The 26658-nt window shown below is 37.9% G+C and overlaps 1 protein-coding gene across 1 annotated transcript in view; it reads right to left on the reverse strand.

Moving 5' to 3' along the window:
- The window catches only part of RGS7 (regulator of G protein signaling 7), a 567494-nt gene that overhangs the window by 70678 nt on the left and 470158 nt on the right, over nt 1-26658 (reverse strand). The gene's annotated exons all lie outside the window — the stretch shown is intronic.

Raw genomic sequence — 26658 nt, forward strand, 5'->3', positions numbered from 1 at the left:
GAGCAGCCATCTAAGATACTCCACTGGTCTCATCCCTTCAGGAGCAAGGGAGAATGAAGAGAACAGGATACAAGGAAAAGATTAGTCCGAAGGACTGATGGTCCACAGCCACCAAGGCCTCCACTGGACTGAGTCCTGTACAGCTAGATGGTGCCCGGCTACCACTACTGACTGCTCTGACCAGGATCACAACAAAATTTAGATGTATAAAATTTAGATGTATAAATAAAACTGTTCTGTAAAAAACAGTTATATAAAGAGCAAATTATTACTTGCTAATACAAATTCAATTATTTCCATATTCTATTGTCAACTAAAATAATTGGTTAATTTAAACTGAAGGCTTCTTGGTATCTTCTTTGCTTCCTTTCATACGGGCCAATCCTCAACCAATTGTTTTGTCACTAGCAGAGAGGAGAGCATAACATCTGACCTAACCAAAATATGACTCTCCTTCGCTTCTATTCTAGGTGAACTCCATCTGGTGGACTTCAGGTTTGTGGGATGGGTAACCGAGAGAGAAAACCCAAAAACCAAACCCACTACCGTCAAGTCAATTCTGACTCATAGGGATCCTATAGGGCAAAGTAGAACGGCCCCAAAGGGTTTCCAAGACTATAATCTTTAGCAGACTGCCATATCTTTCTCCCACGGAGCAGCTGGTTGGTTCGAACTGCCGACCTTTCAGTCAGCAGCTAAGTGCTTAACCACTGCGCCACCAGGGCTCCTTAACCAAGGGAGAAGAGGGCAGCAATAATAGTAGCACCACCACTGAGCAGTTAAAGTTCTTCGTTTATTAAAGGAAATTGTGGTGACTCTCATGATACACAGACACTCAAAGCCCTCTGGTATAATCCTGATTTCCTGAATATTTTTGACATTTTGTCATACAAATGTGATATTTGAGTCTCACGAATTCCAGGTAACTTGTATCTATTCTAGATGCTGAGTAAATTTGCTGAATGAGAACCATCTAATACGACTTTTCGTAAGGGGAGCTGTGGGCGGATGCCTTGATAAACACCACCTTTGCGCTAAGTGGTACCACTTCAGTTTCTGATAACGAAGTCAGCTGATATCACTGACACAAAATCTTACCTAGAAAATCTAAGACCACTGCGAATATTGATAGTATTTACTCAGTTTCTCCCCTGTAAGATTTTCCTGTAAGAAGGTCATGGCAAAGGAAGGAGCCAACCACACAACGATGCTAACACTACCATAAATCTGCTGCCAATGAGTCGATGTCGACTCATAGTGTACTATAGACAGTAATAACACAGTATACGGTTTTAGAATACATCTTTCTGAAATCCACCTTCGTAATTTTATTTTCTGCTCATAGCAGTAATTTTCAGAAGTCACATTTCAAAAACAAAAATGACAAGACATAGGTTAATTTTCTAATCCATCAGAGTTTACGCCCACTCCTGAAGACAGTTTTATTGTAGAGGCTACTGTGACTTTAATCAAATATTTAAAATGTTCTCAGCGGTTGGTAAAAGGATTGTAGTGTATGTGCAATCCCCCCTGGGGGTGTCTCTTCAAGAGAGAAAGACTGAATCTTCTTAAATATCTAATTAAATAATTTCAGCTTTCCTGTAGAATGACCTTTAATCAGATCTCAAGCCCCCACAAGCTCTCCATCAGTCGGCCCTCCTCTGCATTGCCTCCTGCATCAACCTCTACTTGCCTTATTTATTCTAGTCATTTAACCTTTGTTCTTCTCGAAATCAGCCCCCTTTTGGGAAACATATTTCTACCCTCATTAGGTAGGCAACTGAATAAAAGCAGGAATGAGGTGATTTTTTTAAGATGATTGTTCACAAAGAAGTTATGCATCCTTTAATATACGTATCATATAAAGCAATTTTTAATCATTCTTTATATAACAAAATAAATGACTGGACAGGAAGTGTCTAGCATATGTACGTATAAAAAAAAAAAACCTAACTCATTGCTGTTGAGTTGATTCCAACTCATGGCGACCCCATGTGTCCCTATGTGTGTCAGGGTAAAAACTGTACTCCAAAGGATGTTCAATGGCTATAATCTTTTGGAAGGAGATCACCAGGCCTTTCTTCTTCAGTGCTGCTGGGTAGATTTGAACTGCCAACCTTTCAGATAGCAGTGGAGTATAAACCATTTGGGCCACCCAGGAACCTGCCTAACATATAGTAGTTGTTTAAAGAGTGAATAACTCATTTGTTGAAGGAGCAAATAAATGCATGAAAGAATAGGAGATTTTCAGAAGGAGCTAGTTATTAGTCAAATCAAGTGATAAAATCTCCCCAAATTTCTACTTGACTCTTTGGTCATGAGAAAGGAGAGAAAAGAAAAGGGCTAGCAGAAATATGGCATACTCTGGATACTACTGAAGTGGAGCAAATATGGTCATGACTGGAAAGGCTTAAACCTCACTGTTATGGGTTGAATTGTGTCCCCCAAAATATGTATTGAAATCCTGGCACCTAGACTCATAAATAAATGGAGAAAACATTGAAGTTGTAAAGGATTTCATTTTACGTGGATCCACAATCAATGCCCATGGAAACATCAGTTGAGAAATCAAACGACACATTGCATTGGGCAAATTTGCTGCAAAAGATCTCTTTAGAGTGTTAAAAAGCAAAGATGTCACTTTAAGGACTAAGGTGCCCCTGATCCAAGCCATGGTGTTTTCCATCACCTCATATGCATGCGAAAGCTGGACAATGAATAAGAAGACCAAAGAATTGATGCCTTTAAATTATGGTGTTGGCGAAGAATATTGAATATACCACGAGCTGCCAAAAGAAGGAGCAAATCTGTCTTAGAAAAATTACAGCAATCGTTGTTGGTTACTGTCATGGATTGAATTATGTCCCCCCAAAAATGTGTGTATCAGTTTGGCTGGGCCATGATTCCTGGTATTGTGTGATTTTCCTGTATGTTGTAAATCCTGCCTCTATGATCTTAATGAGGGAGGATGGGTGGCAGTTGTGTTAGCGAGGCAGGACTCAACCTACAAGATTGGGTTGTGTCCTGAAGCAATCTCTTGAGATACAAAAGACAGAAGTGAGTAGAGAGACGGGGGGACCTCATACCATCAAGAAAGCAGTGCCGGGAGCAGAGGGCATCCTTTTGACCGGGGGTCCCTGCGCCAAGAAGCTCCTATTCCGGGGGGAACACTGATGAGAAGGCCAACAGAGAAAGAAAGACTTCCCCTGGAGCTGACACTGTGAATTTGGACTCTTAGCTTACTTTACTGCAAGGAAATAAACTTTTCTTTGTTAAAACCATCCACTCATGGTATTTCTGTTATAGCAGCACTAGATGACTAAGACAGTTACTGAGAGATGGGAGGGTTTGGGAGGAATACTAAATAGACAATAGATAAGTGGTAACTTTGGTGAAGGGTAAGACAGTACACAATACCGGGGAAGCCAGCACAACTTGTACAAGAAAAGGCCATGGAAGCTCCACAGACACATCCAAACTTCCTGAGGGACTGAATTGCTCGGAGGAGGGCTGTGGGGACCATGGTCTTGGGGATCATCCAAGTTCAATTGGCATAATACAGTATATAAAGAAAATGTCCTACATTCTATGTTGGTGAGTAGCGTCTGGTGTCTTAAAAGCCCGTGAGCAGCCATCTAAGATACTCCACTGGGCTCATCCCTTCGGGAGCAAGGGAGAATGAAGAAAACAAGATACAAGGAAAAGATTAGTCCAAAGGACTAATAGACCACAACTACCACGGTCTCCACCAGACTGAGTCCAGTACAACTAGATGGTGCCTGGTTACCACTACTGACTGCTCTGATCAGGATCACAACAGAGGGTCTCAGACAGAGCTGGAGAAAAACGTAGAACAAAATTCTAACTTACAAAAAAAGACCAGACTTAGAACCTGACAGAGACAGGAGAAACCCCGAGAGTATGGCCCCCGGACACCCTTTTAGCTCAGTAATGAAGTCACTCCCAAGGATCACCATTCAGCCAAAGATTTGACAGTCCCATAAAACAAAATGAGACTAATGGGGCACAACAGTCCAGGGACAAGAACTAGAAAGCAGGAGGGGACAGGAAAGCTGGTAATAGGGAACCCAACGTTGAGAAGGGACAGTGTTGACATGTTGTGGGGTTGTTAACCATTGTCATAAAACAATATGTGTACTAACTGTTTAATGAGAAACTATTTGTTCTGTAAACCTTCATCTAAAGTACAATTAAAAAAAAAAATAAAGATTACAGCCAGAATGCTCACTGGAAACAAGGATGGCAAGACTTTGTCTCACATACTTTGGACAGTTTATCAAGAGTGACCAGTCCCTGGAGAAGGACATCATGCTTGATAAAGTAGAGGGTCATCAAAAAAGAGGAAGACCCTCAAGGAGATAGATTGACACTGTGGCTACAACAACGGGCTCAAGCATAACAATAATTGTGAGGAGGGCGCAGTTCTGAGCAATGTTTCCTTCTGTTGTACATAGGGTCGCTATGAGTCGGAGCCAACTCAATGGCACCTAACAACAACAGACCCATAAAAATATGATTTGGAAATAGGGTTTTCTTTGATACCTTAATTAGGTCATACCTGAGGAGTGTGAGTTTTAAATCAAATGATTTCTGAGCTATAAAAAGGTCAGAAGGGAAGCAGAGACACAGAGGAAGATACGATGGAGACAATGCATCTACAAGGATTGCTGGCAACTACTAGAAACTGAATAGTCATGCCCTGCTTCAGACTTCTAGACTGAAGTGTAAGAAAATAAATTTCTGTTCTTTAAAGCTATCCTCTTCTGGTACTTGTGTTACAGCAGCATTAGGAAACTAAGACATCTACCAATTTATTCTAGACACAGTTGTAGTATGCTGACCTATCCAGTGCTGGCAAAGCAATTCTGACTCATAACAACCTTATAGGACAGAGTAGAACTGCCCCATGGGGTTTCCAAGGCTGTAAATCTTTACCGAAGCAGACTGCCACATCTTTCTCCCGCCGAGCCGTTGGTGGGTTCAAACTGTTGACTTTCTGGTTAGCAGCCAAGCATTTAACCACTGCACCACAAGGGCTCCTGAGTATGGTGGTGACAGATACAATACACTTTTATTCTGTCTCAGCAGAGAGTACCAGCTCTGAGCAGGATGTGACTGTCAGAGGAGGGTCCAAGTGGACAACAGAGGGTTCCAATACCAGAAAATTTCCCAATTTGTCAAAGACTGAAAAAACGACAGTACTTATGCATAGTCAAAATTACTGCTCAGGGCAAGTGTTTCTGTATTGAGCCTTAATTATTTAGGCACGCAAGTGCTCTGTTATGAATAGACCTTGGGTAGCACAAGTTGTTAACGTGCTCGGCTGCTAAACAAAAGGTTAGAGGGTCGAGTCCACCCAGAGGTGCCTTGGAAGAAAAACCTGGTCATCTCCTTCTGAATAATTAGCCATAAAAGCCTTATGGAGCACAGTTCTACCCTGATACATGGGGTCACCATGAGTCAGAGTCCACTCAACAGCATCTGGTTTGGTTTTATGCACCTAAACCCCAATACAAAGTGTGAATCTTTTTTACATATTCCTTGAATTTTTTATGCCCTGCCAAAATATTGAAGATATCAACTAAAAAACCATTTCTAGCACTTTATTTAAGATGTTTAAGGGGCCCTGGTGGCACAGTGGTTAAGCACTCAGCTGCTAACCAAAACATCGGCAGTTTGAACACACTAGCCACTCCTCAGGAGAAAGATGTGGTAGTCTGCTTCTATAAAGATTTAACAAAAAACAAAAAACCTTTGCTGTCGAGGGACCCTATAGGACAGAGTAGAACTGCCCCATAGGATTTCCAAGGGGTGGCTGGTAGATTCAAACCACTGACCTTTTGGTTAGCAGCCAAGCTCTTAACTACTGAGCCACCAGTTCTACTCTGCCCTATAAGGTCGCTATGAGTTGGAATCTACTCGACGGCAATGGGTTATTTAAGATGTTTTTTCAGTTAACAAGGGTTCAATTTCAAGTTAAATCTATCTCTGTGCAGTAATTTTCTGGGAGACCATCATGAAACAATTTTGAGGATTCAGAAGGTCAAGCAAATAAGTAATTAATAAAAGGCTATATTACTAATGGGAAGAAGGTTTGAGAAAGCCTAATGGACCACTCTGGCTAAAAGAGCTGAATTGTAAAGATATAGAATCTGGCCCAAATACAACTTAGAATTTAGATTCAAAAATCAGTTTCTGGGCCATATTTGTAATCTAGTAGAAATTTAATAGGAACTGGATGCCAACATGAGCTTTCTCATTTAATTGGGTAGACCTCTTCAAGGTGGAGCAGTCTTCTGAGCAAACACCGCTACTCAAGACAAAAGTATACAGTCACATCACACTGACCAGCAAGAATATCGCAAAGGACATGGCTATATAATTCAGAAAGACTAGACATACAAATGCCACATAAATATTTAAAAAACATCCAACTTGCAACCAAAGTAAGGCAAATAGAACTTACACTGTTATAAAGCAACTTAGTTTTTTATCTTTTGAAGCTTCTTTTGTGGGCTAATTCTTCCCTTGACCCTGAATAAAAACTCAGGCAACTTTCATAATCTTGCATGTCACCTTTGGATAATTCAAACAGTCCCAATTTATTAATAAGAATGACCATCCACAAGTAATAGTCAAAACTGCAAGCTTGGTTTAAAGTTGAGGATTTCTCTTCTATCTCACTTAACCCTATTGTTGGCCAGGGGCCCGCAGTGGGTGGAAGAAGTGTGGGCAGTTCTTTTTCCACCTAGTTTTTCTGGGCTTTCCCACCAGGTACTGCCAACTGAGGCTTCTAATACTTTGGAGGTTGGCATATGGGAAGGAAGGATGCGGAAGAGGAGTGCTGAAGTTCTTACTTGACTGATACCATTGTGGAGATCTAGCATTACCACTCTCTGGACTTGGCAGGTGGTGTAAACAGTTAACGTGTTTGGCTGCAAAATGAAAGGTTGGAGGTTCGATTCTACCGAGAGGTGCCTCTGAAAAAGGCCCGACAATCTACTTCATAAAAACCACCCACTGAAAACCTGATGGCATATACTTCTACCCTGACACACACGGGGTCGCCATGAATTGGAGTCAACTCGACCACAACTGGTGGACTTGGCAGAGGTTTAAAGCTACCTGTTTCTCTCACAGGTACTTGTGTGAATTCTTTGGAGAACATCTCCTTCCTCATCACTGGAGATCTCTGACCTGTAGTTCCCTTGCTGGGACTGATAAATGTCACAGCTTCTGGACAATACCTCTAGCCTCTTCTGTGAAGCTGTCTGCCTCTCCAGGCTGCCCTGTAGGTCAGGACTGTCTCTCACACATGCCTTGTATCGGGCCTAAGGGAAACATTCACACATTTTTTTGCCCAGAAGAAGGCCACAGAACAGTCGTCTGTCCTTCAACTCCTCCACCCACAAGTAGGCAGTCTGTCTCTTGACTCATAATTCTGAGGTGTCGAAGTCAATGGTCCACTGTGGTTTGAGGTGACTCCTGAGAAGCTCTCTCAGCAGCCCTTTGAAGTCACTCTCACGATGCTTGAGATGGGGGACAGGCAGCCCCCACTCCTCCCACTCGGGACTCCCAAGATCCTAACAGCTACAAAAATCAGCCTTCAAGCCAACTTCTTGTCCTTTAATACCCTCAGAGTGAGCTGGAGGTAACTACTTAGATAATTTGCATCTCAGTCTGGCATGACATCTGATCTTGATCCACTTACCACTTCATCTGCAATTTCCATTTTAACATCCTGTGGCAAAAATCACTTTGCACTGTTAAAATAGCAGAGATTGTAAAGAATGAAAGTAAAGTAACCTATTCTGGCAATGTTGTTGTTGTGTGCCGTCAAGTTGATTCTGACTCATGGTGACCCTCTAGGACACAGCAGAATTGCCCCCATAGGGTTTCCTAGGGTGTATTGCTGGTGGGTGTGAGAACAGAAGAAATCTCCTTGGAAAGGGTTTTGGCAATGACTAATAGAAGCCTTAAAACATTCATGGTCATTGTTCTCGTAATTGCTCTTCTAGGAATGTAACCCAAGGAAATAATGCAAAAGGCACCGAGGCTTAAGCATCCATAATATGGAATATTAGAACAGAATAGGGGAATGGTTAGGAGTTCCTGCATATCTGTTCAATGAGATATTATATTGCCATTCAAAATGATGTATATACATTTTTTTACTTCATCATTGACATAATTTCACAAATCTTAATCCCTCATTATAAAACTTTAGACACAGAAAAAATACAAATATCAAAATCAAAAATCACTATAATCTCAATTCTGTTATTATTGTAGTATATATTCTTTTAGATTTTTTTCCTTACATATACATTCATTAACATACACATGAATATCTGTATTTATATTAAGAGTATGGCTGTTTTCTAATTATTATTAAATACTTAGTTTTTTTTTTTTGTTATTTTGCTATCACAGATAATGATTCAGTGAGGATTTCTCTTAGGATATATTTCTAGAAGTTGTATTGAGGGATGATACAGATTCCTAGAAGTGGTATTGGGGAGTGGGGTGGGTTAGGCACAGTTTGGATTTTATAAGATGCTACCAAATTTCTACCCGTAGTAGTTTAACAGTTTACCCTCCCAACAACGTATGAATATTCTCACCTTAATGCCAGACTTGAGTTTTTGCTCTGGCTTGACAGAAGTGTCTTCAAGTCTAATATTTTTATTATGTTTCTGTGCCTCTTTCCTTATATTTCCAATAGTTTTCACATCATAGATTTTAATGGTTTGGTCAGCCCATTAAATATTCCCATAGTTAGTCCTTTTCACTAATTTGGCTCCAATCGATACTTTTTACCTGGAATATTTTTCATCCGATACATATTACAACTCTTAATTTCATGTTCTATGTGCATTTGGCTACTGTATCTTTGCCTCACCATTTATTTCAACTGAAAGGGTGAGTTTGCTTTCCTTGTGTTTCTTGCAGAGAGATAATGTTGGATTTTATATATGACCTAACCTAAAGATATTTGTCCTTCTAACAGACAAAAAGAGTTACATTTATTCTCATAGCAGTTGTGTTTGATCTTCTTTTTCTCATGTCTTCATCACTCTCTCTCTATGTATATGACTGTATTTCCTGTTTTTCTACCTTTTGTTATATGGAGTGAGCTTTCATTCATTTCTACTTTAATAATTTAGAAGGAATAAAAGCTGTTACCATTCTATTAGTGGCCATTCTTGTATCTTTAAATAAATTTTAAAATATATACTTCTTGAATTTTAACTTCAGAAATTAAACACTGCCTAATGTTTCCCTCCATAAATGATGAAGAAATGAATGTATCGTCACTACCTTCTTAAGCTTTTTTTTTTAAACATGACTAGAACTTATTGTATACTTTGTTATAGTTTTGCTCCAAAATTAATTATTACATTCCTATATGGAAACTATTTTATCACAATTACTAAGTGTGAGAGCACTCTAAAACTGAGGTACATGGTATGATTAAAAATGACTGGCCCAAACCTGAATCAAAGCTCCATTTTTGAATTAAACTTTAGCTTCTCCTACATCCTCCTTTCTGCCTTCCCAAGAGTACCAAAAAACCAAAACCAAACACACTGCCATCGAGTCAATTCTGACTCATAGCTACCCTATAGGGTTTCCTGGGCTGTAAATCTCTACAGGTGCAGACTGCCACATCTTTCTCCTGAGGAGCCACTGTTGGTTTTGAACTGCTGACCTTTTGCTTGGTTGTGGATCGCTTTAACCACTGCACCACCAGGGCTCCTTCCCAAGACTACAACCTGTGCTTTACAGCCTTATGACATGTAACTTCTTGTACAACTTTAACCACCCTCAGCAAAAAATGGAGAGGGTAAGAATATGGTTTGTGAAGAAATGTTCGTCAGGAAATGTTTATCCAGATGGCTCTGGGAGAATGCTTGCGTAGCATGCCCAAGGAAGAACGTGTATGTAGATATTTCAGAAAAACGCTTGCTAGGTTAGCTCTAGGAAGTTTGTGTTAGAAAACAAATCAGCTAACCTTGTAAAATTTTAACTTGCAATTGTCTTGTAGCCATGTGTAATCCCAAGCCCCCATGATTATGGTCATGTACTTCCTTCCCCATTTTTCCACATAAAAAGCTTATCTCTCCCTCAGAACGTTGGAACACCGTGTGACTCTACACTGCCACACTGTGTTGCCCAGTTATAGCTGTTATATTCCTTGATAACTCTTTGATTTAAACCCTTGCAGACTAAGGACTCTGTTTCACACTATGACAGACTTAATCTTATGTTTAAATTGATTCAAATGCTTCTCACCAGCCCTCTAAAATGTCTTCTATTTGGACTCATTCCTCAGTCGACTAGAGTTCATTTTAAGGAGCATTTTTCAGGAAGAATATGAGTGCCAGTCTCTTTGAACCCGGCATATGTGAGAAAGTCTGTATTGTGCCTTCAAACATTAATAAAAACAAGATTTAATTCCAAATGTGGAGGTAAAAGACCACCTCCTTTCACAAACTCTGTGAGCACTGCTCTATTGTCTTCCAGAAAATAATTCCTTCTGTGGAAGTGATCTTCTTTGTGGTTGAGGTTAATTTTTTAAAATCTAGATATGCAGAATTTTATATTTTCCCTGAACTTCAAAATTTCATAAGGATATGTCAAAGTGTTATCCCCTCTTAACTAAGTGGTTAATAAGTGGTAAGTCTTTTTAATAAGCTTCACTGAATTCACATCCCCCCAAAAATGTTAGTCTATATATATTTTATTATTGTTATCTGTTCCCTTTGTTCTGCATTTTTGTTCAGGGTCTCTAAATTGTTGAATGATGGATTTCTTCTTTACTTTGTTTTCTGGGGCATTAATTCTCCTCATACCACTTTATTGTCCTCATACCATTTTAAATTCTGCAGTGACTTCACAACTGTTTTCTCTGTCAGCGCTCATTTCATATGAATATGTTGAGTAATTATCATAAGTCAACCTTTGTTACTTCATTTTCTTTGATTTCCTTTAACTTCATTTCATGAAAGATATTTTTCTGTAAGGCTTGAGTAAATCTTTTTCATAACTCTGCTCTTCATTTACCTTCTGTATGCTGTATGAATTTATTGAAGATTTTTTGTTTTAATTTGATTTTACTTTTCTTTATGTAGGTATTGGCCTCTGCAGAGCTTATATTCACCCTGAATTAGCATTGGTGAATTCTTCTTGGCTTCCTTCCTTTTTTATCTGGAAATTGCTTTTGTATCCATTTCATAAGAGTTGAACTGAGGAATTAGTGCCTAAATTGTGAGTTTATATTTTCTTATGTGATCCATTATTCAATGGCATAAAGAAAAGTGGAGAAAGCTGTTGTCTTGGAGAATTAAAGCCTGAGAACTTTGTCTTTGCTCATGGAAAAAAAAAAAAAAAAACTATTTTTTTGGAAACTATTCTACTAGGGCCCAGATCTCCCCAACAGGAGCTTGCTTGGACACCTTTCTCATCTCTGGTTTCTTCTGGAGTTTGTGCACTCCTTTTGGAGGAAGGCTGCAACACTGGTGATGCTGGCTAGAAAAAAATGCTGATACTCCTGGGTTTTAGGTTGCCTATTAAATCTATTGATCTGCAGCTGCAAAAATTATCCAATATTGCATTGCTCCTCTGTCAGTCTCTCCTCTCTACTCATAAGCCTTGTCCTCAAATGTCTAGGAGAGCCTGTGCTGGTTTAGGAATCCAGGCCAGGGATGAAAAATCAGGCAAGGCTTAGAGCTTTCTCTCCCAGTGCCATGCCGGGGCCAAAGAAACCTTGATCCGATGGGGCAAGCTTTTCTCTGCCTTTCCAAGACGGAGTCTGAGCTCCAGCCCTAGTGTATCCATATTGGGAAACAGTATAGAGTTGGTCAGAATTTCATCCAGTTTTGTAAAGCTGTCCTAGTTTACTGAGGAAAAAAAAAAAATTACTAGTTAAATTTTATTGATTAAAAAAAAAAAATCTTTCAAGGATGTGGCACTATTCTCATAATTTCTGCCCTGTTCTAATAATGATTAGTTCTATTCTAGTTTTGCTTTCTTTTTTGTTAAGGGGGGATGGTTTTGGTAAATTTCTGGGAAGTATATTGTGTATGTCAGTTACTACTTCCTACATACTCCCCAAGACCAAAAGATATTTTGTAATTATCTATGCTAACCGAACATTTATTTAATGTCTCAGTGGTTTTTGAATTTTTAAAACATATACTGAATATATTCTTAATTTCGGTTTAACAAAAAGAGATAACTATCTTCTTTAAAAACCAAATTTCCAAAATAATACCACAAGTGAAAGTTTTAAAACTTAATGTTAATAAAGCACTTCAAAACCTAACACTCATCAAAAGATTTGGCCATTAATAATAGCACTTATAGAAACAAAAAGGTAAGGAGTAACAATAATTTGGGGAATTATAGTCTTTTAAAATTCATCGTTCAACAGCAACTCAAACATTAACTGCAAAGAAAATCTCAGCAGGAAAAAAAAAACTAGATAAAATATTATAAAATTATTTATAAAGTACTTGATTTTCTGATATATGGTAATAATAGTGTGTTACTATAAAGTAATAGTAGGAATTCACTATGATATGAAATCAAATACCTTGATAAAAACCAAAAAAAAAACCCAAAAACCAAACTCGTTGCCATTGAGTCAATTCTGACTCATAGTGACCTTATACAACAGAGTAGAACTGCCCCATAGAGCTTCCAAGTAGCAGCTGGTGAGTTCGAACTGCCCACCTTTTGGTTAGCAGCCATATCTCTTAACCACTGTGCCAGCTAAGAGAAGATTAATCAAGATAAAAAAGCTTTATTATAAAAATGGAATATCTTGTGGTAAAAATCTTCAAATACATGCCTTGAAAGTCCTGTCGTTAAGGAGAAAGAATTCCTTTGCACCATTTCTGAAATAATAGCAGAGATATATAAGTATGAAAAGAATTAGAGCTGTTGACTTTTGTCTTTTCCTTTAGGAAAATGAAATGTAATTTAATGATTCTATCATAAGCCGTGCACTACCTTATAATGTTTACATGTATTATCTTATCTAGAGCCTTACCTCAACTGTGCCAGAAAGAAGGTATTGTTATCTTGATTTAATTGATTATAACGTGAAAACAGAGAGCCTAGGTCCCCTCCCAAAGCCGTATCAGTAATAAATAGGTGAGTTAGGAGGGTCTTGGGTCTCTGTAATCACACAGCAGACTTACTTTTGCTGTTGTTGCCATTCGAGTCAGCTGTGACTCACGGTGATCCCATGCACCACAAAACGAAACATTGCCAGGTTCTGCATCATCTTCATGACTGTTGGTATGCTTGAGTTCATTGTTTCGGATACTGTCTACTGCCTTCTAACTTACGAGGCTCATCTTCCAGCAGTATATCAATGTTTTCCATAGGCTAATTTTTGGAAGTCCATGATCACCAGGCCTTTCTTCCTAGTCTGTCTTAGTCTGGAAGCTCTGCTGAAACTTGTCCACCATGGGTGACCCTGCTAGTATTTGAAATACCAGGGGCATAGCTTCCAGCATCATAGCAACACACAAACCACCATAGTACAACAAACTGACAGACAGGTGGTAGAGATATTTATTACAGTCTCAAAATGTGAAGGCCGAGACAATAAAGTGGGAAATCCCACCCCAGCTCTCAGAGAGTGCTTTGTTCCTTATCAAAGAACAGAAGCTTCTTTTTCCCTTCTCGGTACTCTTTGATTCTTATTTCCTAAAAGGGTCCATTTTTCTTAATATCTGAGAATACTGTCCCTAAGTGCAAGAGCTATTAGTGCCATTGTGAATCTTCACTTCTTTTAATTCACCTTTCTGAGCATTTATCCACAAACTACATTACAGATCGTATGTCTGGTATCCTTACTCCAATCACTTAAATTGCTAAAGAAACAGAATACAGTCATTTAATCAATCTTTCTGTATAAATATATCAATGGCTCCTAAGAGATTTACTTGCTTTTCTGAGGCTCATGAGTTTTGGCAATTTGTAATTTCTTACATAGCTGCAGATAACTTTTTCTTTTCAAATTTCCTTTATTTATCTCCCTCAAAAATCATGTGTTTTTTCTTATTCCCTCTGTTGGAAAGAAGTGATTAAAATGGGTGATGTCTCTACCAATAAAGATATGTACAATCCTCTTAGAACCTCGGCCGACAATCTACAATAATGCCTGACTTTTCATTATTACTTCTTTTGCCTATAGTATTAAGTAGACTTTAAAAGAAATACTTTATCTAATTTTTAAAAAAAGGAAGCTGAATAAGAAATAGCGTAATTTAACTTGTATCACAACATTATTGAACCACTGTTTTAATCAAAATGGTTAGAATATTAACATTTAAGCAAATCTCCTATTATACTGGGTCAAGGGTGTTTAATGTCAATTCCTCTCATTTAATTTCATCAATCAAATTAATACGTTCTGAAGTTTGCACCTTTTAAAGAGTACTTCAATAAACCATTCAGTAGGAATGTGAAACCCAGTGGATAAGCCCAGATGGACTTTGAAATTTTCAAACGAACAACTGAGGTTTATTCATTAAATCTGGGTTAAAATACTCGTGGCTGGTACTTTTGGATATCTGAATTTGACTCCATCCCACCTCCTCCTTTTTGGTTTTTCAGATTGAGAGGCAGAATTTTAAAAAATAATAGTATAACCAGAAAGATGAGACTAATCATCCTAAATCACTGGGTAAAACGCTTAGAACATTAGACTCATACTTCGGTTGTATTCTGATCCCCTGATCATCAATGTGGAAAGATGAATTCACAGGTATTCTAGAAGAGGCAATATGGTATTGTAGAAGGAGCATTGCTCTATGAGGTCAGAGATTCTGGGTTCTGGTCTCCCTTACTAACGTTGGTTTTGGACAAGTCACTTGAACTCTCTGAGACTCAATTTGCTTATCTGTGTGATAAGAATAAAAATTCCTGATGTATACATTCCACAGGGCTGAAGTTCGGACAACAGGAAATGATATGTTGGAGAGGGCTGTGTTAACTAGAAAAGGAAAGTAATGCATAAAATTATTTTATATATTGTACTTTAAGCCCACTGGAGCAACCTCTATTTAAGAAAATGATAGCGAATGCTTTTATAAGTAAAATATCCTTTTAAAAGCCTTCTTCAGTATGGATTTTATAAAAAGTTTTTGTTTTTGTTTTTTTCAAGAAAGACCATAGAGAGGCCATTGTTTCAGTTACTTTAGTGTCTCATTTATCAAATGTCTCTTCTTTGTAGAACTGCCATGGATCATCACTGCCAGAAATTTTAAATAATAAAGATTAAACACGTCTTGTTGCTTTGAAATACACTGCCCAATGACCTTGAAATCTTTCTCCAATTTTATCTTAAAATATAGGCACCTGGGTGGCACAAGTCGTTTGCAATCATCCACTAACCTAAAGGTTGGCAGTTTGAACCTACTCAGCGGCTCTGCAGAAGAAAGGCCTGGTGACCTGCTTCTGTAAAGATTAGGAAACCCTATGGAGCAGTTCTACTCTGTAACATATGAGGTCACCACGAGTCAGGGGCCAACTGGATGACAGCTAACAACAACATCTTAAAATCTATTTTATTTTTAAACATATGACTAGTTTTGTTTATAACACAATGCCACCTCAATGCCATTAAATTGTACTTATTTTCAATTTAATTCTTCACTCTTCTCTGTTCCTTCACTCTTATTCTTATTATCCCTTATCATTTCTCCATGAAAGCCCTGTATACAACTAAGCAAGCAATTAATATTTTCTACTAATTAATTAACCCCAGGTTGCTGGGCCATTGGGGGAGAAAAAGACGGAAAACTATTTTTTTTTATTTTCATTTATTTCTTCACTCAGCAAACATTTAGTTCCCTGTATGTGCCAGGCTCTGATCCAGATGATGGGGGCACATCTGCAAACAAAACACACAAGGGCCCTATCCTCAGAGAGGTTACATTCTAGGGAAATTTAAAGCAAAAATGGCTTGCAGACGGCAGAGAAGACAGTGCTTCTGGAGCCCATTTACAGGGTGATGTGTGTCAGGAATTGAAATCCTGGAGCTGGGGTTGCCTTAATCCTGTCTTTTACCTACAGAGGGCACTATTGCACTAATTACCAGTCTCACCTGGTAAAAGTAAAATATGGTAACTTTATAAAGATTTTAAGAATCCTAAGGGGATGAGGGAAGCCTTGGTGGTGCAGTGGTTAAGAGCTTGGCAGCTAACCAAAAGGAGGTCGGCAGTTCAAATCCACCAGCTGCTCCTTGGAAACCCTATGGGGCAGTTCTACTCTGTCCTGCAGGGTCACTATGAGTTGTCCTATAGTGTTGCTATGAGTTGGAATTGACTTGATGGCAACAGGTTTATTTATTTTTTTGGAAGTGGATGCAGGACAGTCCCTGGGTGTGCAAATGGTTAACACGCTTGGCTGCTAACCCAAAGGTTGAAGGTTGGAGTCCACCCAGAGTCACCTCAAAAGAAAGGCCTGCTGATCTAATTCCAAAAAATAAGCCATTGAAAACCCTATGGAACACAGTTCTACTATGACACACGTGGGGTCATCATGAGTCAGAATCAGCTGGGGGCAACTGGTTTTTAAGGGGATCAGGGATCTATGTAGGGCAATTTCATGGGGCTCCAAAGTATCTTCAGTTCTTTGGAACCTCCGCCTTTAAGGGGATAAAAAATAAGAACAAGGAAAAGTGAGATGGGTGTGTATGGATTCTGGATTCATTTACTTGTTCCATAAATGTTCAGTGAATGTTTACCACGTGCCGGCTTGCTCTCACAGAAATTATGTGGTACTGGCCTAGGGTGTGACCGTCAAGGTACAAGTACTAAGAAGAAAGTAACAACAACATCCAATATTTATTGAATGCCTTCTTTGTGCCAGGAACTGTTCAAGTATCTCACATACATTATCTTGTTTAAGCTGCACAGTCCCTGAGAAGTAGGCCCTATCACTTTTCACATTTCACAGATGAGGTGATTTAGTCAGGATGAGATTAAGGAATTTCTTGTCAAAGCCAGGCACTAGACCAGCCCACATAGGTAAGAACAAGTCTGTGACAGAAAAAGACTTGGGCAAGTGGGAGCTGGGAGAAGAGGGGAAGCTGTGGAAGGGCCACAGCTACTTTAGATTGTATGATCAACAAAAGCCTCTTTGAAGAGGTGACCCTTGAGTTGAGAACTGAACAGGGAAAAGGAGCCAGTTACACGAAGATCTGGGGGCAAGAGTATCAGTCAGAGTACAGAAAGGCGGATTGTCCTGAGGAGAAAATAAGCATGGCATGTTCAGGATAAAGGTATGGAGCTGGAGACCAGCAGGGTGGCTGGAGCATGAAAGGTTTGATGGAGTCAGAGCACTGGGCCTGATCCCAGGTAGGCTTAGTTACTTTGGCAGTGAGCTCTTATGTGGTTCAAAGTATAACAGGAACCACTGGGGGCTGTTAGTGAGAGCAGTACCATGATGTGACTTACAGTAAAAAATCACTCTAGCCTATATAGAGGGGCAGGGGTCATTCAGTAGTAGAATTCTCGCCTTGTACACAGGAGACTCAAGTAGGATTCCTGGCCAACGCATCTCATATACAACCACCATCTGTCTGTCAGTGGAAGCTTGCATATTGCTATGATGCTGAACAGGTTTCAGTGGAGCTTCCAGACTAAGACAGAGTAGAAAGAAAGGTCTGGTGATCTACTTTAGAAAAATCAGCCAGTGAAAACTCTATAGATCACAATGGTTCAATTCTGCTGTCCATGGGGTCGCCGGGGGTCAAGGGCTGACTTGACGGCAAGTAACAACAACAGTCTATATGAAGTGTAAGGCAGAAACCTGTCAGAGACAGAAAACACAAATATTTTCCACTAAAATGAGCGACAGAAAAGTGGTAAGACTGCATCCTGTCAACAGCAGAAAACAAGGCAGTCCTGTCGAGTTTCAGCTCTCACAGGTTTCACTGTAATAAACAGGTAAAGTTAAAGGGTGAAAATTACAGTCCTACTTCTTTGAAGTTGACAAAAGTCATTCTTGAGTGGTTTGCAAACTTGAGTCTCACTCTAATGCTTTTTTCCTGTATTGATTGGGCACCTTTAATATTCTGTCCTTGTGCTTTGTAAATTAATAATAATAATAATAACGCAATAGAAAAACAACGCAACATAGTTACTATCTTCATGATGTTGAAATACATTATTTTTTGTTCCAAGGTAACCCACCTGGTTTCTGGTTATTTATATAAATAGAGACCAATCTGATATGACTCATGTGATTATACTGAAATGCTGAATCTGAAAATAGCCCGGGGTCTGTTCTATGTTGACTCCCCCACAAGTGTGTGCTGTAGGTTGGATGATGGCTCAGGGAAGTAGCTAATAGGGCAGAAAAGGCTGGTTTTAAAAATGACTTGGCTAACCTATGTGCAATTCCCTCTCAAAACTTCCGTCTCTCATTTCTTCACCTCTCTTATTTGCCACAACTAACAGTTTTTCAGAATCTTCGCTCTGCTCCTGCACTCCCTTCCACAGCCCCTCCTAACCTCTTTTAAAGAGGAGGTCAAAGGCCCAAGAGGCCCTTGTGGTTTTGTCAGCCAGAAAACAAACTGAGGTTTGTTTGTTTGTTTTTTTTTTTTGATGAGGGAGAGGAGGAGAGGAGCGGAGCCCACTCCAAGTGCTGCTCTGGCCACAAACCACTTTCCCTAATATCCTTTAAGCAATCAAGAAATCATCATGCCCTTTAGAATATTACAGGGAGTTTTACTACTAGGGGCTGCAAAGGAAAGGAAAGGATTATGCTAAACAGGTAAAATTAAAGGGTAAACATTATAAAGTCCTACTTCTTTGAAGTTAACAAAAGTGGTTCTTGAATGTTTGTAAAATTCAGTCTCACTCTAACTCCTTTTTTCTGTATTGATTAGGCCCCTTTAATATTGTATCTTTGTGCCTTTCCAGATTCCATAGGCTTCTTACTTCAACAGGAAGATGTATCACATTTTAGGATATGCACTTGATTCAGAGTTTCTACTAAATATTTCTCCAAATGAGAATGGTTCTGCTCAGACAACTGGGTTCAAATCTCAACTCAGTTACTTATACTAGCTGTATAAGTTGAACAAGTTATGTAAACTCTCTGTGCTTCAATTTTCTTATCTGTAAAATGGGGATGGGAATAACATATCCATGTCATAGCTTTGTTTGGAAGATTAATTGGTTAATTTATAAAGCATCAAAACCGAACCTGGCACATAGCAAGTGGTAAATAAGTATTAGCTATTTCTATTATCTTTTAATTTTTACTTTTATTATTATTATTATTATTTTCTAGCAAACGGGCTCTAGTTAAGATTGTAAAAAAATCAGCAAAGAAGATTGTTCCACAAAGCCCAGAAAAACATACTCTGGTTAAAAGTCAGTGTTTTCACAGATGAACAGATAGTCATTTTTAAAATTAGTAAACCGTGCCTGTTCGTAGTCAGGTGACATAAAAGATTGTCTCTCCTTTCTGAGCCTGATTCCTGATTGGAGAATTGGAAATATTGTGTTTTCTTTCTGACTTCACAGGGTAGTTATGAAAATTTAAGGAAATGGAAAATGTTAAAGCTTTTTGAAAAGTTATAAAGTATTATGTAAATGTTAGATTAACTATAACTACAGTGGGAGTGATCATCAGCTTGAGTCAAGTATGACTATACTTCTAGCTGCTACTTCAGATTCAAAGGAATGTGTAGTTTTTCAGGAAGAAAGTAGAATTTGGTTTCATGATCTTGGCAACTACAACTTTTATAACAATCCATAGTATGTTTATGTTCAGAATCGACCCATAATGCATACATTTCTTTTAGCTATGGCTAGCTAAAGTATGTTAGTAAGAGACAGAAATGGATGCATTTTCTTTTCAAATATGTTGTTGTAATTGTTAGGTGCTGTCGAGTCAGTTCTGACTCGTAGCTACCCTACGCACAACAGAATGAAATACTGCCCGGTCCCGCGCCATCCTCAAAGGGTTTCAAATATAGGATGGAATTTTATATTAATTTAAATATATTTATTCAATGTGTCAAGTAACTTTCTAGACGCTGATACTGGGATAAACAGTTCAGACAATGTTCTCAGTTTCCTAGTCCTTATATTAAATTGGGAGGACAAAAGTAAATAAACAATAATTATTCTAATATTTTGCTATAAATGTCATGGGTAAGTGAATAACCATCTTTCCTTTATATACCAAACTAGTGTACAAGTCACTTCCATATGTTACCTACTTTGAACCTCACAGGAATGGTGTTGGTTAAAAAACAGGTTTATTATATTAAATTTTAAAAAATTAGATGTGAAATATGAGACTCAGAATGGAAAGAGGAGTTTGGCTAAGTTTTGCAGAACTAGTGAGTGGCAGAGCCAGAGGTCCAATAGAGGCTTTAGGACAAGTACTTTCCAGGTGACACCAGAGACTCAGAGAGAATGGGAAAATCATAATTTCAGAGCAAGGCGTTGGTGTCTCTGTGGTTTGTTCTGCCTACACAGCTTCCTTACTTAGTGGTCATATAAGTTAATTAAATCAGAGTATGTATACTGCATCGTATAATTACATGTTAATGGTTCCCTTAGCATATTTTATGTTTCTCCCATGCACTTTGTTTCCATTCTCTTTTAAGGCTCATAACAATTGTCTATTTAGAATGTGAAATTAAAACCCAGTATTCTAAATTGCCTTCCTTATCTGACAAATTTTGATAGCTTTATGGCATATCACACAATTATGTCCCTTAAAAATCTTTCTAGAGGTTCTAGGACAAGAGTTATTTTTGTAAGTGCACTTGACTGTAATTTCAAGCTATTAAGGAACTGATCAATATTATTCTTAGAAGTCAAGAGCCCCACAGGACAAGCATAAAGCTCCTCAATGGAATTCACAGATGGTCATCTAAAATATTAGTGTTCACAATCTTGCATTGTTTTCTTATTGTCAATTTGAGCATAGATAGTTGGTGTCTTTAGAGTTAAACATTATCCCATTGGACCACGTAATAAATTTTAAGAATCAAGACTCCTTATTCATTCACTCACTAACTCAACAAAACTTGATTGGACATCTTCTTAAGTGCTGGAGTCCCTGGGTGGTACAATGGGTAACATACTTGGCTGGTAACCGTAAGTTTGGAGGTTCAAGTCCACCTAGAGGCACCTCAGAAGACCTGGCTATCTACTTCTGAAAAATCAGCCATTGAAAACCCTGTGGAGCACAGTTCTACTCTGGCACACACGAGGTCACCATGAGATGAAGTCGACTTGATGGTAACTGATTTTGTTTACCTAAGTGCCACGTATTGTCATAGGCATAGGGAATACAAAGATAAATAAGATTTAGTCCTTGAACTGTCAAGTTGTTCGCAGTGGATTGAGTGAAACAGCTGACTGATCCTGTCATCTAAGACCATTGGCTAATCTATATGTAGTGAAGGTCATGGAAGGCTTTCCTGAACTGGTGATACTTTTCCTGAGTTTTAAAAGACTGGTAGATGTTAACCTAGCCATGAACTTTCTGTCTTAGTTTTTCTTTCATTCTCTTATACTATGCACTATGTACATACATCCATTATGATGAATAGTTACATTTGAAGAAGTCTTTAAGAAAAAGGAAACAAATTCTAGCTTTTAGGTAAAGCAGCAGATGGATTTTTACATGCAGGATCTCAGTAGGAGTCAATTTTCTTTCTCTTCCCTTATCTATTTTATAGACTCATGGAGACCCCATGTGTGTCAGAGTAGAACTGTGCTCCATAGCGTTTTCAATGGCTTATCCATTTTAAAAACCATACCAGTTGCTGTTGAGTCAATTCTGATTCATAGGTACCCTACAGGACAGAGTAGAACTGGCCATAGGGTTTCCAAGGCTTATCCATTTAGCTACTGTTAAACCACGAATGTTTCTCCCATACTACTTGAAAACAAATACTTAACTATATTTCTTTGGAGATTATTTAAGAAAAGATCTTAATATCCTTCTATCTGAAATATGTTATGTCTACTCTTGCTCCAAGGATGCTCTCTACTGAAGAGTGATCTTTAAATATATGTATATACATGTGTTTATATATATATATATATATTTGCTCATGTATACCCCTATCCCCCCTCAAAAAATTAGAAAGGCATGTTTTTAATTTAACTGTATATGTTTTTCAATATAGTTAAATATTTGCAAATCATGTAATTCTGGAGTGTTGTGAAATTCATATTTTAAAATAAAAATGTTATAGTACTCTTTTAAATATATCTAATGAACTCTAAATACCAAAGAAAATACACGAATAATATCTTTTGTGTTCTGGATCAATCTTCCAATTCTCTAAGTTAGCTCGATCTAATTTCATTTTTCATCTGTTCATTGAGGTTTTAATTACAATGACTATATTCTTATGTTATTATAAGATCTATTTTTTTATCAAATTTTCCTAGAATTTTTCTAATATCCATTTTTATGATGTTTTCTAACTCTTTTTTAATTTTAAAAAATCATTTAGAAATATTATTCTGATTATTCCACTATAAATTTTTTATTGGTCTGTGTTGACTCTCCCTCGTAAGATAGTGTTTTGCTGGATGGTTTCTAATTTTTCATTGTGAGCTCATCTTTAGAACAATAGGTTTTTCCACAGGAATTCTATATGCAATGGTTTATAAAACAATGTTCCATAGCAGTTTTACTTGTACTTCTTCAACAAGATTCATAAGCCTGAAGGCAGTGTTGATGTTAATGCACTGGCTTGGTGATTTTTGTATTACTTGAATTGTATGAACTTGGACTTCATACCTAGGCATATCATAGGCCTGGGTTTTCACTTCTGAAATATTATTGTTTTCCTCCCAGCTTCTTTATTGCTTCCTTGGGCTGGTGGGTATAGTTATAGCCCCATTTTTCGGATCCTGGTTTTATTCTGGTATCTCAGTTACTCACTGCTCTTTACTATCTGTGGTCCCAAAGCCATGTTTCCTGTCTTTTTGGGGTCATTAATCCCCAGCCCCTAGCATTTATCTACAAACAGTCCATATCTCCTCAGATCTCTGAAGGCCTTCAAACGTATCACTCTTTATTTACATTCATTCTTTAATTTCTGACATCTGGGCACAGTCCTCTCTCTGATAGCTATGTATTTTTATATTTTAGCCACTGTTCCTTTGTGTTTGAGGAAAGGGCATTTATTTTAGCTCTGTCAAAGGTTTATATTGAAGACCAATCTAACCGTCTTAATGTTTTTCTTCTCAGGTTTTTTTCATCAGAAAAGTTGCTTTTCTTCAGAGTTGTCCCACAAAATGGTTCCTGAAAATTCAATCAATTGTTAAGACAGAAGGTCTCAGTTGAAACGTGTTTCAAATGCAAACTGTATTAAAACAGTCAGGGAGGTGAAATCTGTTATTTCTTTCCAAATACAGGGGAAAATATGCCATTGTAAACAATTGATCAAAGTAGTATAGACCATGGAAAAAAATTTACAAATAGGAGATATTTTGCCTAAGCAGAATCCTCTGCCATGAGAAGCTAATCCTGTGCAAACACTTGGTTGTAAATTTTGATGTAAAACCTTAATTAAAAAATTTAAAAATATTGGACTACTTGGCTGCTACTGCAATCTGTTATTTTTATCTGGAATAGACTATTATTATACGCCTTGATATCTTTAACCAGTGGGGAAGTTTGGGGTCATGATTATGTACCTGTCTTTGGTCACTTGCTAAATCCCAGAAACAAGAAGATGTTTCCAATGTGTGGCTCGGTCCCTTTGCATCCAACTCTAGCACAGCCCGGCCATAGCTGGCTGGCCCATGACCTGGGCTAACTTTTCTTTGTTGTTATTTAATAATCAGTTGAAATGCCACTGCAGGCAATGTGTATACCAGCAGCTGGGAGAAGTCAGAAAAAAGAAAATATACATGAAGAGGGCATTATTTTCTTTGCAATGTTCCTTAAGAGTATGGTAGAGGATATTTGTATTAGCTGATCTTATCTCTTTATATTAGCAGATTTTAACACATGAGAAGCAGTACAGCATTAGTGTCATCTGAGAACAAACATGGAACTCAACAAGCAGAAGACCAGTGTTCTGATTTCAATTCTGTTATTTTCCTTATCACATTGGAGTCATAGTTTTCTCATCTGTGAAAAACAGGGTAATCATATGTGTCTTCTTTACAGGGTTATGTAGAGAATCAAATAAGTTGGTTTATTTGAAAGGGATTTGTAACTTGTAAAATGCTATGGAAATATATTATTATCATGTCATATAATTACATATCATGTACAGATCTCCTTTTGCTTTTCACTACTTGTACTTTTATTTTCTAGGTTTTACGTTCAGTTAAGTGCTCTTGAGGGTTCCACAGCTAAAGATGATATTGTGAGATATACAGATATGTTATTGTTGTGACTGTTAAGTCGATTCCAACTCATAGCAACCCTATGGGACAGAGCAGAACTGCCCCATAGGGTTTCCTAGGCTGTAATCTTCACAGTAGGAGCCCTGATGATGTCACAGGGGAAAGATATGGTAGTCTAAGCAAAAAATAAGTTATAAAACTGTTTTGAAAAATACATATATGTATTAAAAATTTTTAAAATGCAGCATATTATAGTGTTAAGGGTGCTAAACTCTCTGCGTTTTTAGGATTTCTTGTATTATCTCATATTTACTTTCCATATTTCTAAATTTTCTACAGGGGATAAAAATTACTTATATAATAAAAATCCAGGAAAAAATACTAATGTTCTGATAGCAAATTTTAAGTAATTACAAATGTAGAGAAAGAACTTTTCGACAATAGTATCAAGGGCTGGAATGCTGTGACAAAACCATCCTGCTCAGATCTGGTGAGTGACTAGAACGTGGGTGGTGCCAGAGATTAACGTGTTCAGCTGTTAACTGAAAGGCTGGACGTTCAAGTCCACCCACAGGCACTCAGAAGAAAGGCCTAGTGCTCTACTTCTGAAAAATCAGCCACTGAAAACCCTATGAAGCACTGTTCTATAGGAAGGAGTCATGGGTCAGAGTCAACTCCAGGGCTACTGGTACTAGTAAGAATGCTGTGGGATGCAAAAAAGAATCAGCCCAACCTACAAACAGAGGAAACAAACAGACCAGATCCCAGATGGATCCAAAAAATATCTACTCATCAGTGCTGTCCAACAGAATTTTTTGTGATGATGGAAATGTGCTATATCTGCAATGAGCAATAAGGTAGCCATTGGCCACGTACAGCACGGAGCACTTGAAATGTGAACAGTGTTATGGAGAAAAATGAATTTTTAATTTTATTCAATTTGAAAGAATTTAAATTTAAATAGCCATATGCAGCTAATGATTTCCCTATTGGACAGTCATTACTCAGTCACCATTTAAGGGTTATCACTAGTGGAAAAGAAAAATACATTTATATAAAAAATATGTCATGTATAGATCTTTAAGTTAATTGTATATTAAAAAAAAAATTCCGATGAACAGATCTAGTCCAGTTATTTCCCTCATGACAATGCTGATCTTCCTGATCTTCCCACCATGAGCCAAGAATGGTCCATTATTTCACTTTTAATTACAAGGGTTGATGCCTGGTTACTACTCTGCATGCTGACCTTCATTCCAGGTAAGCAAATTCCAAGTAGTTAGCTTTCTCTTACTTCCCAAATATCACATAAGTAATCCCTTTCTCTTTGGGGGGAGGGGTCAGTGTAGAGAAGAGAATGGAATTCATTGAAATTCTGTTACTAAAATAATAAATGAACTAAAAGTAAACAATATACTAGTTTCTCCCAGGAAAGCTCAGGCCTCGTAATGGTACAAAGCTTTGACATTCCTTAAAGCATGTTTTGGGGCATGTTTTGCTTGGTGCATATGTAATAGCTCCTTTTGGACACATACACAAATACATACATGTGAGGTGAGTGACTATAAAATGAACTTATTTTCATCTTTATCTTTGGAGTGAATCTCACTATTTAGTGTTACCCTTTGGGTATTTTTATTAAAATATAAGTTTATCACCTGTAATTTTACAATAGGATAGCAGTTATTCTCTCTTTCCGTATCTCTCTCTCTGAACCTCTGTTTCTCTCTAATTGCCAACAGAGTGTAAGCAATAAATACCAAAATTTCAGAAAACCGGCCTTAGAAGAGAGTACATTTCTTCTATTTTGGATTGGTTTGAGAAAAGAAACTCTTCTTTCCCTGAAGGGTGGGCAAAGAATGTCTGGAAAAATTCTGTGCACTGGCTAACACAGAATAACGATGAGTAGCCGACTAACTTAGAAAACGTGGGAGATGAGTTTAAGCCGACAGAAGAATACGCACATATTGATATAAACATATTTTTCGAAAATACTGAGTAAAATACAGTTCAGATTATTTTCCATTTCAGAGCACAATGCATATTATTTAAAGCATTTTCCACATTGCTAAACATATGGACATCATAAATGATACTAAGATATTTGTGTGCCTACTATTAAAGATCACCAGTTCAGAGTGCCAAAGAACCAAAGACAATGCATGAAGTGCTAAAATGATTCATCCAACTATGGTTATGAATCTTGAAACTTAGAATGCACACCTTACTTAAAATCAATTTGAAGTTTCCAAGGAAACCAATG

The sequence above is a fragment of the Trichechus manatus genome, unplaced genomic scaffold, assembly GCF_000243295.1.
Source record: "Trichechus manatus latirostris isolate Lorelei unplaced genomic scaffold, TriManLat1.0 scaffold00039, whole genome shotgun sequence".
Classification (NCBI taxonomy): Eukaryota; Metazoa; Chordata; class Mammalia; order Sirenia; family Trichechidae; genus Trichechus; species Trichechus manatus.